This window comes from Pseudorca crassidens, chromosome 3 (genome assembly GCF_039906515.1).
Source record: "Pseudorca crassidens isolate mPseCra1 chromosome 3, mPseCra1.hap1, whole genome shotgun sequence".
NCBI classification, from domain to species: Eukaryota; Metazoa; Chordata; class Mammalia; order Artiodactyla; family Delphinidae; genus Pseudorca; species Pseudorca crassidens.
In genome coordinates this window covers 93,058,215-93,072,140 of record NC_090298.1, presented here as the reverse complement: position 1 = coordinate 93,072,140, position 13,926 = coordinate 93,058,215, and positions in this window count along the sequence as shown.

Genomic DNA, 13,926 nt, shown 5'->3' with positions numbered 1-13,926 from the left:
CCTGCTGTGGGAAGGAGCACATCTCAGATGAAGGATTTTAAGACAGTGTGCAGCAAGTGAAGAGCAGGTGTCAGAAAAATCTGGACAGGCAAGCAGGGGCCAGATCAAACAGACTTTTATGCCAACAGCAAAGATTTGAAATAGGTCAGGGATGTAATCCAACTTGGTTTTAAAGGGTCACCTGAGTTGCAGAAAGTGGATTGGAATGGAAAAATGGAAATGAAGAGACCAATTAGATGGCTACTGAAGTACTCCAGGTAAAATGTGAGGATGGCTTTTCCAGGGCAGTGACAATGGAGATGGAGAGAAACAGATGGATTTGAAAGATATTAAGAAGTAAAATGGTCAGTTGTGGCTGTAGAAGGTGAGGCAGAGGGATGCATCCAGATTAAGAATAACCACTAGCTCCTGGCACATGCATCCGAATGAACTGGGGTGCCATTTGCTGAGTTAGTAAATCAAAAATGAGGAACACCTGGAGGGGGTTGTGGAGTGGGGGAAGGGGGCATCCAAATAGTGAACTTGGTAGTTTTAGACATGGTGATTTGTTTCCTTGGAGACATCTAGTGAAAATAGTGAGTAGGAGGCAGTGTGGACCTTAAGCCTTTCATATGGCCTCTGATCACACTTGGAAGTTTACCAAAGAAAAAAAGAAAGAAAGAAAAAGGCACCCAAACAATATTCTTTTCATGTACCTATCTTACTCCTTTCTCCATTTTCCAAGGAAATTAATGAAGCCAGAGGTATGATTCTTACTAGGACAGCCTCATTCACAAGCCATGACTCTATCTGAAGAGCACTACAACCTATAATCTCTGATAAACAAAGATTCCTGATCCCTGGACATTAAATAATAATTATTATAATAAAATATTTAATGCAAAACAACTTGAGGAAGCTCTTTAAAAAGCATTGTATACATTATGAACTCTTATTACTGGGTGCCTACAATTGTACTGAACATTGGGTAACTTATTGAGAATGATTCCTTACTAAAGGAGAGGGATTATGTAGAAGAATATGACTTTGTACAGCAACAATTTTTCAGAGACAATATAAGCATCACTTTTCCTTAAAAGGCTGCAGATGTATTCTGTATGAATTTAATACTTAAGCACTAATCATTAACAATAATTCAGGAGTTCCCATAATATCATTATTCTAATAAAGTAAGATAACTTCCAAGGCATCAGTGATCAGTGTTTAAATGAACAAGACTTATTTTATCATCACAAATGGTGGGAGGTAATCAATCTAATATGCCAGTATGTTAGCCAAGGTCCAATCACCCTTCAAACTTTTCTTTTGTTCTAATTGCATGTCCCTTATAGACGCATGTGTTTCTGACTTGATGCTTCTGATTCTCCTTTCATGATACATTAAACTTCCTTAGCACCAATTATTAATTTATTAATTATCATCAAGTAAAAATTTGTTAAAAATGCCCAGAGGATATGTACTGTAGGTTCACAGCTGTAGATCCAGCAGAGCTTATGAACTCATTTTCAGTGAATTAGGAGACTTCTATATGCTCAGAGGCCATTATTTGAACCAAAAATAAAATTTCTAATTATTTCCATCCATAAAATGTCCAGCAGAATGCTATGCTATGCTAATTTTAAGAATATAGAGTAATGTAACAGGTGTCATGAGTGGGCTACCACCTAGGAGAGACAAAATCCTTCAGTGAAGGAAGCTTTCTTTTTGGCATTATCATATTTCATTACTTATGAGCTCTTACCACTGAATTAGCAACAATAGTATATTACTAGGATGCCCTCTCTGTCCCAGACTCTGAACCAGTTGTTTTCTGTGAAATACTGTTTAATCCTTACAACAAGCTTATGAGGTATATATTATCTGCATTTTACAAAGGCAAAACCTGAACACATTGGGAAACTTGCCCCAAGTCACACAGATAAGTAAAGGCAGAGCCATAAATTAATACCTTGCCTTTGGACTACAGAATCTCTATAGGAAACGATGGTAAGGAACAACTGGTAACCTGTGTACACCAGAAATCCTAGAAGCAGAAAAAGAAAACACCCAATAACAAAGATTTTCAATATGATTTTCACCTCCAGTCAACTCTTGATCATCTCAGGATACAGAAAACAGAAATTACCTAAACGATGGGAGTTATAGGAAAAGCTTCAAATTTGCTTCACCAGTTCCTTTTCTTACTTAGTGTAAAAATGTGTTTAGGTTGCAGAGAACTAATGCCACAAAGATCTAATATTAATTATAGGGAAACAATAATCAAACAGAATTAAACTATGTGTGTTAGAAAATGACTTCAGAAATTTTTCATTTTTCCTCTTTCTCCATGTCCAAACCAGGAATCAGACATTTCCTCAAGATATAATAGCACAGACTAGTACCACATTTTCACCATTAATTTATTTCTTGATCATTTTATTGTCAAATCTACTTGCTTTAGAATATCTCTGCCACAACCTCCATTTTCCCTTTTTGGAATTTTGGGGTTTTATTTTTCTGCCTTTCCATAGAAACCTAGGCTTAATATAAAACTTAATATAAAACTCATTAACTCTCTATTGTATAAACATTGTTTCTGTAAGGTAATCTCTTAGGATCCTGGTCATTCTGAAAATTATCCTAGTCTGGGAGCAGATCTTAAACAATAAAGACTGTGTAGGTACATGGTCCCTTTTAACATCATCTCCCTTGTTTTTGGGAATAGAAACATGCTGCAGTCAAGGTCCTCCCTACTTCTCCTTGATCCACCCATAGGATTAATCCTTACTGTATCAAGTTAAAGGTTACTAGTGGGGCTCTTTTTAATCCACTAATTTACATTTTGAAATCTGCCAATTTCCCAATATCAGAGGATATAGGAGTCAGCTCTGAGCATCCTTTTTCAATTTAGTTCAAATGATGTTATATCTAGAAGATATTCCTTCATCTGCGATGTGGAATTTAGCTGTTTCCTAGTTTCCTCTATATTTGATTCTTTTTGTTCATTTTGTGTTTTCAGGGAGAGGAATAAGGCAAACCTACTTTTATTTTACTATCCTTCCAGAAACTTATCTAATTTGAATATTTAAATACCTTATCAAATATTCATCAAAATATTGATTAAATAATGCATATTTAAATTGTAGAGGTATATTCTATGGAATTAAAAAAAATTCAAACATCTAAAGCCTCTTCTGATATTCATTGTTAATAGTACTTACCCAAGCTTTGTTCAAAATGTGAACCTTTGACACAGATATGAGAAATCACATCACTCACTCCCTTACTAACCACTGGTTAATAGGAGTCTTGGTCTTCTCTACATTACACTAGGACCCTATAAGAACACGGAGATAACAGGGGGGTAACTACTTAACCTGTACATACTATACATATCGACTGGCATGGTGAGTAGGTAGGTAAATTTGTTTGAACTATGAGCAGGAACCACAAATGACGGTTTGCACATGATTTAGGAAGAAATAACTTAAAGAGCAGCAGCAATACTTTTTTTTTTTTTTTTTGGTGGTACGCGGGCTTCTCACTGTTGTGGCCTCTCCCATTGCAGAGCACAGGCTCCGGATGCGCAGGCTCAGCGGCAATGGCTCATGGGCCCATCCACTCCGCGGCATGTGGGATCTTCCCGGACCGGGGCACGAACCCGTGTCCCCTGCATCGGCAGGTGGACTCTCAACCACCGCACCACCAGGGAAGCCCAACAATACTTTTTAAGAGTATGAATTCCATGGTTAGGCACTACTTATTAACATTGCCTGGACCACAATATGAATTAGCCCCAAGACCACTTGGTCTGGGTCACCAGACTACCCCATAACTCTTGTCACAATGGACTACTCATTCCTTTATATGTTGCACAAAAGTGCCTTTCCCCACAAAAGTCTACCTGAACATTTCTGATTCTGCCTGCCAGTTTTACCCATTGCAATGTCCAATGTAAATGCTTTCTCTTCCATGAAGCCTTTATCATTGTTTTCTCCAGTCAAAATTAACCTTTCCCTACTTTGCATTTCTATTTTTCCATCTGCCCTTTGTCCTCATTCATTAATTATTATTCAGCATCTATTATATGCCAAGCACTATTCTAAGGCTTACGGATACAGTACTTTAAAGGGTACAATTATTGCTCTATTAGCTCGTATTCAAGTGGATGATACAAAGTAACAAACAAAAATAATTGAATTTCAAGTACAGTTTGGTGCTATAAAGAAAAATTAAACTAGTTAAAGAGTTAGGTGAATAGAATGACCTTATGGAAAGGGTTGGGGAAGACCCCTCTGACTAAGTGACATTTGAGCAGAGACCCACGTAGCGAGGGAGTGATCATGGTAAAATGAGGGAAGAGCCTCCCAAGCAAAGAGAACAGGTGCAAAGGCCCCACGGCAGGAATTAAATGCTTAGCATACTTAAGGAACAGCAGGAAGGCTAGCGTGGCCTAGAATGTTGGGGAGGGGGACAGTGGAAGGAGATGAAGTTTAGAAAGATAGAGGCCAGGTCAAGTACAGCCTTGTCGGCAATAATAAGTACTTTAGTAACAAGGACTGCATCTCCAACTGCACCAGACATCTCATCATCCCTTTCTTTGGTGAACTCTCACCCTCCCCCATAGGGTTCTGTTAAATCTCCATCACAACACCTTGCCAGTTCCCCTGCTGCAAAGTACATGACCCAGGTCAGGTCCAGCACTATCCCCTCCCATCCAGTCCCCAGAGAGTAGATGGTCATGTGACTCAAGCAAGGTCAAAGTTTTAACAACTGCATTGCTACCTTGTGCCAGGGGCTATCTGCATTCCATTTACCACCAGTGATGAGAGTCCTTATTGTCAACCAAATGGTGCATAATCCAGATCCAACATCTTCTGCCAGCATCTACATTTTTGGATCACTCCTGGCACCAAATGTCACAGGTTGGACCCAACTCTGAGAAGGATTATGGCATGCAGGAGTGTTCTTGTGATAAATACCTGAAGAGGGGAAGCAAAGAAGCAGAGTTGGGCAGAGGGAGAAGATGAGCCACAATGCAATCTCAGTGGAGGTCTCAGCCCTCTCTACAGAAAGTCTTGAAGCTGGAATGACCCTTCAGAGTTGGGACAAGAGGCCTAAACATTTATACCCCAAACGTCAATCAGTCACTGGAGATGGGCCACCCTGGAAAGCAGGCATGGCTTGGGCAAGGCAGTTCTCTTCAACTGAGGCAGTACCCACAAGGGGCTGACATCTGAGGGCTTTCTGCCAGCAGCCCAGGCAGAAAGGGGACCTGTTTCCTTCCTCAACAGGTATCTGGGTAACGTACCAGAGTGCCTACATAGAAACTATGACTAGCAGTAAATAATGGATTTTTAAGATAGTGTTTTAAAACACACATACAAATACATACACAGTAAAAAATGTCAATGTTCAACTATTATGTTAATGCCTAAAAAGTTTCAGCTATAAAGCCCTCAGTTCAACCTAGAGGGTGGTGATGAGGATAATACATAATGAGAAACTGAAGTGCCTCATTTTGTCAGGGAGGGGAAACTTTACCCTTACCCCTCTTGTTTCTTTTGGCTGGTTAATAATTAAACTGACACAAGGCAGATTAACAGGAGGAAAAAAAAAAAACAAATTTAATTTTATATTTAGGGTGGTCCCATGGATATAGGATCCATAAAAGTGACAAAAGCAGGCAGCTTTTACACCTTTTAGACAAAGAAACAGTAAATTCGTGAAGAAATGACAAGACAAAGGGGTTTGGGCTTGGAGTAGTAAATTAGTAAAGAAGTAACAAGGTTTGTTTATACAGCCTTCTTGGCCCTGAATTCCCTGTCTCTAGTGATCAGGATGTCTCTCTCCCTCCTGGTACAGTGATGGTACCTTTCACATGGGAGATTTATTTCCTGCTTTCAGGGGGACAAATGGAAATCAAAGTGTCCTTCTTGCACCAGCTGTGTCTTAAATAACTTTAATTCAAAATGATTAATATGCCAAAGGGCATATTTTGAGGCAGCATGGCCTAAGCCTCATCAATGCCATACCTGGCACTCAGTAAATGTTTTCAAACTAAATCTAATAAAACTTGACCATTAATGCTCCAATTTGAAAATTCACATATAAATCCATCATCACAGATGTTAATAAGGAATCTCATACTACAGAAATTCAATAAAGTTTCATTGAACAGGTCAGGGTTTTGACTGAAAACAGATGGAAAGATTGAAGAGATTTTTATGAAGTGCCTATTTACAAAGGACTCAAGGTTAAGGAAAAACAACAAGGGGGAATGAAGTACCCAATGACTGGCAAGAGCAGGAGGCTACTACCACCCCTAGACCAGATGGAGCAAAGGAAGGAACAAGAAGTCGCTGGAAACCAGAAAGTCCCAGCTGTAGGATAGAGCTATCTGACAGGAGCTGTGGCTTTTAGAAGATCAAGGACACAGAGAACCTGCCCAATGACCTAGCAGACGGATGTAGGGAAATAAATTCGCAGCTCTCTATCTTCTCACCTTCCCATTTCTCACTGTTGCCTTCCATTGGCCAAGCCCAACAAGAAGTCAGAGGACATAAAAGCCAGTATCCTGGGCACAAAGGAGAGTGATCTGTAGAGTCAAGGTCTAGCCATCATAGCAACCTTCACAATTGCTCACTATAATTTAAGACACAACATTGAGTTTTAGATATAGTTAGGTATGTTTATCAGTGCAAATGAAAAGAGTATTCTTTTAAAGGACACTTTATTGACTCAATATTATTAGCTTCAGTGGAAAGAGGTGTGAACAGTGAGCACTTTAGTTCCTGTCTTGGCTGGAGTGTGGCTGAGGATATTACCAAAGTCAGAAAGGACTGGAGAAAAAAGAGAACAAGGAAGTAGAGGGGAAAATAGCACATCTTTTGGAGATTTAGGCACTTCAAGAATTTGGGGGGGGAAAAGGGGAATTCCCTGGCTGTCTAGTGGTTAGGACTTGGTGCTTTCACTGCCCTGAGCCCAGGTTCCATCCCTGGCCAGGGAATTATTTAGATCCTGCAAGCCACGCAGTCTTGGCAAAAAAAAGAATTTTGGGGAAAGAAATATGGAAGGGTTATACTCTAGAGAGGTGGGTCCTGAGCACACGCCACGGCTCTTCTTCATGCCTTTGTTTAGTGGTCTGTACACAAGGGATGCTGCAGAGAATCTGTATAGCCACTTTGCCCAAGTGGTCTCCCCATTTGACTTGGGTTTTGTCTCTCTTCGTGTCTGAGGACTCCAAACACCAGTATTTACAATATGTTCCTTATGTGTCATCAATCCTCCATATCCACACATTTATAGTGTTACCTTTGGCTGTGGAGAGAACATAAAGTACATAACTATAAGGTACGTGAAGGGGGTAGGGAAGGTTAGTTACAAGGAAGGCTCTGGGCAAGCTCTCTCCTTAACTAAAGCCTCTCAGCATTACTAGGACACCTTCTGCCTCAGGGGAGAAGGACCGGCTTTTAAGTCATGATTGTAACTGAAATACAGACATGTCTCAGAGCCAAAGAATCCAAGTCCACAACCAGTATCACCCTGGTCCCTCAGCAGCCAGAGGCATATCCTTAAAGTATGTTACGACTGAAGAAGAGCCCCAGTTCCAAGTGTTCCTCCCCATCAGGGCATCCTTTTGACTTTTCCAAAGTCCTGTTTTCCATCAAAGCTCTCCCTTAACCTTTGGGCATTAGGTTCTTCATCTGTTAAAAAAAAAATCATGCACTTTGTGATTTCTTAAGTTCCTTCCAACCCTAAAATGTTCTTGAGAACGTGCCATTTAAATCACTGCACTTTTTCATTCACGTCTATAAAGCTTACGATTGAAGTATGAAAGCACCATGCAATACCACCATCTAGTGGAAAAAAGGAAATAATACTAGGGATAATTAATACAAACAAAATGAAATTTCACAAGGAGAAAGTAATTATGTAGAACATTCCAGGCAGTTTTTTTTTTTATTTATTTATTTGTTTTTGGTTGAATTGGGTCTTCGTTGCTGTGCACGGGCTTTAGTTGCAGAGAGCGGGGGCTACTCTTCAATGCAGTTGGGCGGGCTTCTCATTGCCGTGGCTTCTCTTGTTGCGGAGCACAGGCTCTAGAGCGCAGGCTCAGTAGTTGTGGCACACGGGCTTAGTTGCTCTGCGGCATGTGGGATCTTCCTGGACAAAGGGCTCTAACCCGTGTCCCCTGCATGGGTAGGCGGATTCTTAACCACTGTGCTACCAGGGAAGCGCCTGTATTTCTTAACTTTTTATACATTGTGGGCCTCTTGGAGATTCCCCCAAAAATGATAAAGTCATATATACCTAAATTCTGCATACAATTTCAGGGAACATATGGCCCTGTCGAGGCCTCTCCAATCATGCATGGGCCACAGGTTAAGAACCTCCACTGTTTACATTATTTCAACCATTGGGAAAATTAAAAATGATACTATAATCATCAGGAATCAGTAGATGCTATAACAGATCTATGTCTCCCTTAAAAAAAAAAATCTAATCATAATTCAAACCTCCTTGTTCTTGGGAGGGATACTTCATTGTATTTGGGTGGTTGGGAGGCAGGGTCCCACTGTCCATGGCAGAAGAGGCCGGATGCTTCTGCTTCCTACTCTTTGACAGGAAGGTTACCCACTTGGCCAGTCATTTGCTCCCACCAATTTTGATTCTTGAGAGGGTGGGGAAAAGATACAGGGGAGACTGGGAAATTCATTGAAGAAAGAAGTGGGAATCTAGCATTGTCAGTGTCCAGTGGCAGCAAAGCCAGTGGTAAGATCCTGGACTGACTTTTCCTTGGCTCTAACTCCATCTACACACTCCCCTGCCCATTTCCATAAATTTAATCCTATCAGTTCTCTAAACTGTTTTGACATCCTTCAAATAAATTCCTTTACGGCTTAAGTCAGAATGTGTTGCTTACAATTAAGTTACACCAAACGTTTTGATTGATACACACACCAAATTCTTAGGGGTGACCCAAAAGTTAACTTTCATTCAATACAACATATTTTATCATTTACTTACCAGCACTTCTACTTAAAACAAAAGACTGAAAACTAAAATTTCCAGAAGTCACATCTCTAAAGATGATCAAGTATTGACAGTGCATTACAGCAGTATAAGTCAGTCTTATATGCACACTTCTCTTAACTGATGACCCTATGTTTTGCTGTTTATACAATAAGTCGTTTCTTATTTTGTTATTTTCCCCTATGTTTCACACCAGAATTTGTTTAGTACAATCTCAAATACACTTTGGAACAAGATAAAGGATTCTATATATTTACATACTCACATAAGTGTTTCTGATGGTTAACTAGGATGAATTAAGGGTAGATGAAACATGTTCTGAGAAAAATTAATTGTAACTATAGAATCATTTTTTAAGAAACTGCCACACGAAAGGGAAAGAACCACCAACAGGTTTGTGTGTGTTTTTCAAACCCAAACAGAATAGGCCTAATTTTTAAAAAGATTATTTCCCTGATTTAAAAATAAAATTTTTTGTTCACTAAACTTATTGTGATAATCACTTCAAGATGTATGTAAGTCAAATCATTATGCTGTACGCCTTAAACTTATACAGTGCTATATGTCGATTACATCTCAATAAAACTAGAACAAAAAATAAAGAAATTTAAAAAAAATTATCCAGGTATAGCTAAGACCATTTCCATACCCAAATCATTCTGTTTAAGGAACTATATCCTCCACTTGTAGCTAAGTATACCTTGAAATACATAGTAGAATTGTTCATACCCTCTCATCTAGTAATACTACTCCTGGGTATCTGTCCTAATGAAATTATTTAAAATAAGAAAATATTTGCAATAATACTATTCATAATAGGGAAAAATAAATGAAATAATTTTATTCTAAAAAAATGAAATGTATTTAATATTATATAGCCATTACTATGAATGAATCAGAAGTCTGCAATACCATGGGGGAACATCATCATATAATTTTAAGTGAAAATAAATAAAATATTATACTGTACTATAAAAACGACTAGGTAAAATTCATATTCAATAATGACTTTTTCTCATTGCTATTTTCATTATTGCTCTTAGTAATTTCTTAGCAAATATTTATTAAATGCTTACTAAACACTGGGCAAGAAACTCAGCATATAAAATTGAAAGATTCCTCACCTCCAAGGAATGTCTGTGGACAGAGAAGAAGGCAGACATGAAAACAGTGAATCATAAAGCAATTAAAGTATCTGATAATAACTATAATTAAAATATGCAAAACAGTGAGGAAAAATTATGTCAATACCTAGGACTGGAATGTGGTAAGTGTATGTTTAAATTTTTAAGAAAATGCCAAACTATTTTCTAAAGTGGTTGTATCATTTTACATTGGACTGAGAAATCCAATTTCTCCCTGTCCTTGCCAACATTTGCATGGCCAGTCTTTATCATTTTAGCTATTCTACTAGATACATAATCGTATCTCATTGCAGCTTTAACTTCCTAATGACTAATGGTATTGTGCATCTTTTTCATGTGCTTATTTGTCTTCTCTGTATCTTCTTTGGTGAACTACCTGTTGAAATGGCCCAATTTTTAAATTGGGTTGTTTTTCCTATTATAGATTTTGGAGAATTTAAGTGTTCTGGATACCAGTCCTTTATTAAATGTATGTCTTCCAAATGTTTTCTCATGGTCTACAGCTTGTGTTTTCATTCTCTTAATAGTGTCTTTTAAAGAAGAGAAGTTTTAAATTTTGATGAAGCCAAATTTATCCTTTTGTTCTTTTAGAGATAGTGGATCTAAAAATTCTGGAAAACGAAGGAAGATTTTCTCCTGTTTTCTTCTACAAGTTCTACAGTTTTAGCTCTTATATTTTAATCTTATGTTCCATTAGGAGTTAATTTTTATATATTATGTGAAGTATGGATCTAAGCTCATTATTTTGTATATGGATACCCAATTGTTCCATCACATTTATTGAAAGGGGTACACTTTCTCCACAATATTGCCTTTGTGCCCTTGATTTTATTTATTTATTTTAACATCTTTATTGGAGTATAATTGCTTCACAATGGTGTGTTAATTTCTGCTTTATTACAAAGTGATTCAACTATACATATACATACATCTCCATATCTCTTCCATCTTGCGCCCTATCCCATCTCTCTAGGTGGTCACAAAGCACTGAGCTGATCTCCCTGTGCTATGAAGCTGCTTCCCACTACCTCTCTATTTTACATTTGGTAGTATATATAAGCCCATGCCACTCTCTCACTTCGTCCCAGCTTACCTTTCCCCCTCCTGGCATCCTCAAGTCCATTCTCTACATCTGTGTATTTATTCCTGTCCTGCCCCTAGGTTCTTCAGAAACTTATTATTTTTTTGTTTTACATTCCATATATATGTGTCAGCATACAGTATTTGTTTCTCTCTTTCTGACTTACTTCACTCTGTATGACGGACTCTAGGTCCATCCACCTCATTACAAATAACTCAATTTCGTTTCTTTTTATGGCTCAGTAATATTCCATGGTGTATATGTGCCACATCTTCTTTATCCATTCATCTGTCGACGGACACTTAGGTTGCTTCCATGTCCTGGCTATTGTAAATAGAGCTGCAATGAACATTGTGGTACATGACTCTTTCTGAATTATGGTTTTTTCAGGGTATATGCCCAGTAGTGGGATTGCTGGGTTGTATGGTAGTTCTATTTTTAGTTTTTAAGGAACCTCCATTCTGTTCTCCATAGTGGTTGTATCAATTTACATTCCCACCAACAGTGCAAGAGAGTCCCCTTTTCTCCACACCCTCTCCAGCATTTATTGTTTGTAGATTTTTTGATGATGGCTATTCTGACTGGTGTGAGGTGGTATCTCATTGTAGTATGGATTTGCATTTCTCTAATGATTAGTGATGTTGAGCATCTTTCATCTGTTTGTGGGCAATCTGTATATCTTCTTTGGAGAAATGTCTGTTTAGATCATCTGCCCATTTTTGGATTGGGTTGTTTGGTTTTTTGATATTGAGCTGCCTGTAAATTTTGGAGATTAATCCTTTGTCAGTTGCTTCATTTGCAAATATTTTCTCCCATTCTGAGGGTTGTCTTTTTGTCTTGTTTATGGTTTCCTTTGCTGTGCAAAAGCTCTTAACTTTCATTAGGTCCCATTTGTTTATTTTTTTAATTTCCATTTCTCTGGGAGGTGGGTCAGAAAGGATCTTGCTGTGATTTATGTCAGAGAATGTTCTGCCTATGTTTTCCTCTAAGAGTTTTATAGTGTCTGGCCTTACGTTTAGGCCTTTAATCCATTTTGAGTTTATTTTTCTGTATGGTGTTAGGGAATGTTCTAAGTTCATTCTTGACATGCAGCTGTCCAGTTTTCCCAGCACCACTTATTGAAGAGGCTGTCTTTTCTCCATTGTATAATCTTGCCTCCTTTATCAAAAATAAGGTGACCATATGTGCATGGGTTTAATTCTGGGCTTTGTATCCTGTTCCATTGATCTATATTTCTGTTTTTGTGCCAGTACCATACTGTCTTCATTACTGTAGCTTTGTAGTATAGTCTGAAATCAGGGAGCCTGATTCCTCCAGCTCTGTTTTTCTTTCTCAAGACTGCTTTGGCTATTCAGGGTCTTTTGTGTTTCCATACAAATTGTGAAATTTTTTGTTCTCGTTCTTTGAAAAATGCCATTGGTAGTTTGATAGGGATTGCATTGAATTTGTAGATTGCTTTGTGTAGTATAGTCATTTTCACAATGTTGATTCCTCCAGTCCAAGGACATGGTATATTGTCATCTGTTTGTATCATCTTTAATTTCTTTCATCAGTGTGTTATAGTTTTCTGCATACAGGTATTTTGTCTCCTTAGGTAGGTTTATTCCTAGGTATTTTATTCTTTTTGTTGCAATGGTAGATCAGAGTGTTTCCTTAATTTATGTTTCAGATTTTTCATCATTAGTGTATAGAAATACAACAGATTTCTGTGCATTAATTTTGTATCTTGCTACTATACCAAATTCATTGATTAGTTCTAGTAATTTTCTGGTAGAGTCTTTAGGATTCTCTATGTATAGTATCATGTCATCTGCAAACAGTGACAGCTTTACTTCTTCTTTTCTGATTTGGATTCCTTTTATTTCTTTTTCTTTTGTGATTGATGTGGCTAAAACTTCCAAAACTATGTTGAATAATAGTGGTAAGAGTGGACAACCTTGTTTTGTTCCTGATCTTAGAGGAAATGGTTTCAGTTTTTCACCCTTGAGAACGAGGTTAGCTGTAGGTTTGTCATATATGGCCTTTATTATATTGATGTAAGTTTCCTGTATGCCTACTTTCTGGATGGTTTTTATCATAAACACGTGTTGAATTTTGTCGAAAGCTTTTCCTGCATCTATTGAGATGATCATATGGTTTTTCTCCTTTAATTTGTTAATATGGTGTATCACATTGATTGATTTGCATATATTGAGAAATCCTTCCATTCCTGGGATAAACCCCACTTGATCATGGCATGTGATCCTTTTAATGTGCTGTTGGATTCTGTTTGCTAGTATTTTGTTGAGGATTTTGCATCTATGTTCATCAGTGATATCGGCCTGTAGTTTTCTTTCTTTGTGACATCTTTGTCTGCTTTTGGTATCAGGGTGATGGTGGTCTCATAGAAGGAGTTTGGGAGTGTTCCTCCCTCTGCTATATTTTGGAAGAGTTTGAGAAGTATAGGTGTTAGCCCTTCTCTAAATGTTTGATAGAATTCACCTGTGATACCACCTGGTCCTGGGCTTTTGTTTTTGGGAAGATTTTAAATCACAGTCTCAATTTCAGTGCTTGTGATTGGTGTGTTTATATTTTCTATTTCTTCCTGGTTCAGCCTCAGAAGGTTGTGCTTTTCTAAGAATTTGTCTATTTCTTCCAAGTTGTCCATTTTTGGCATAGAGTTGCTTGTAGTAATCTCTCCTGATC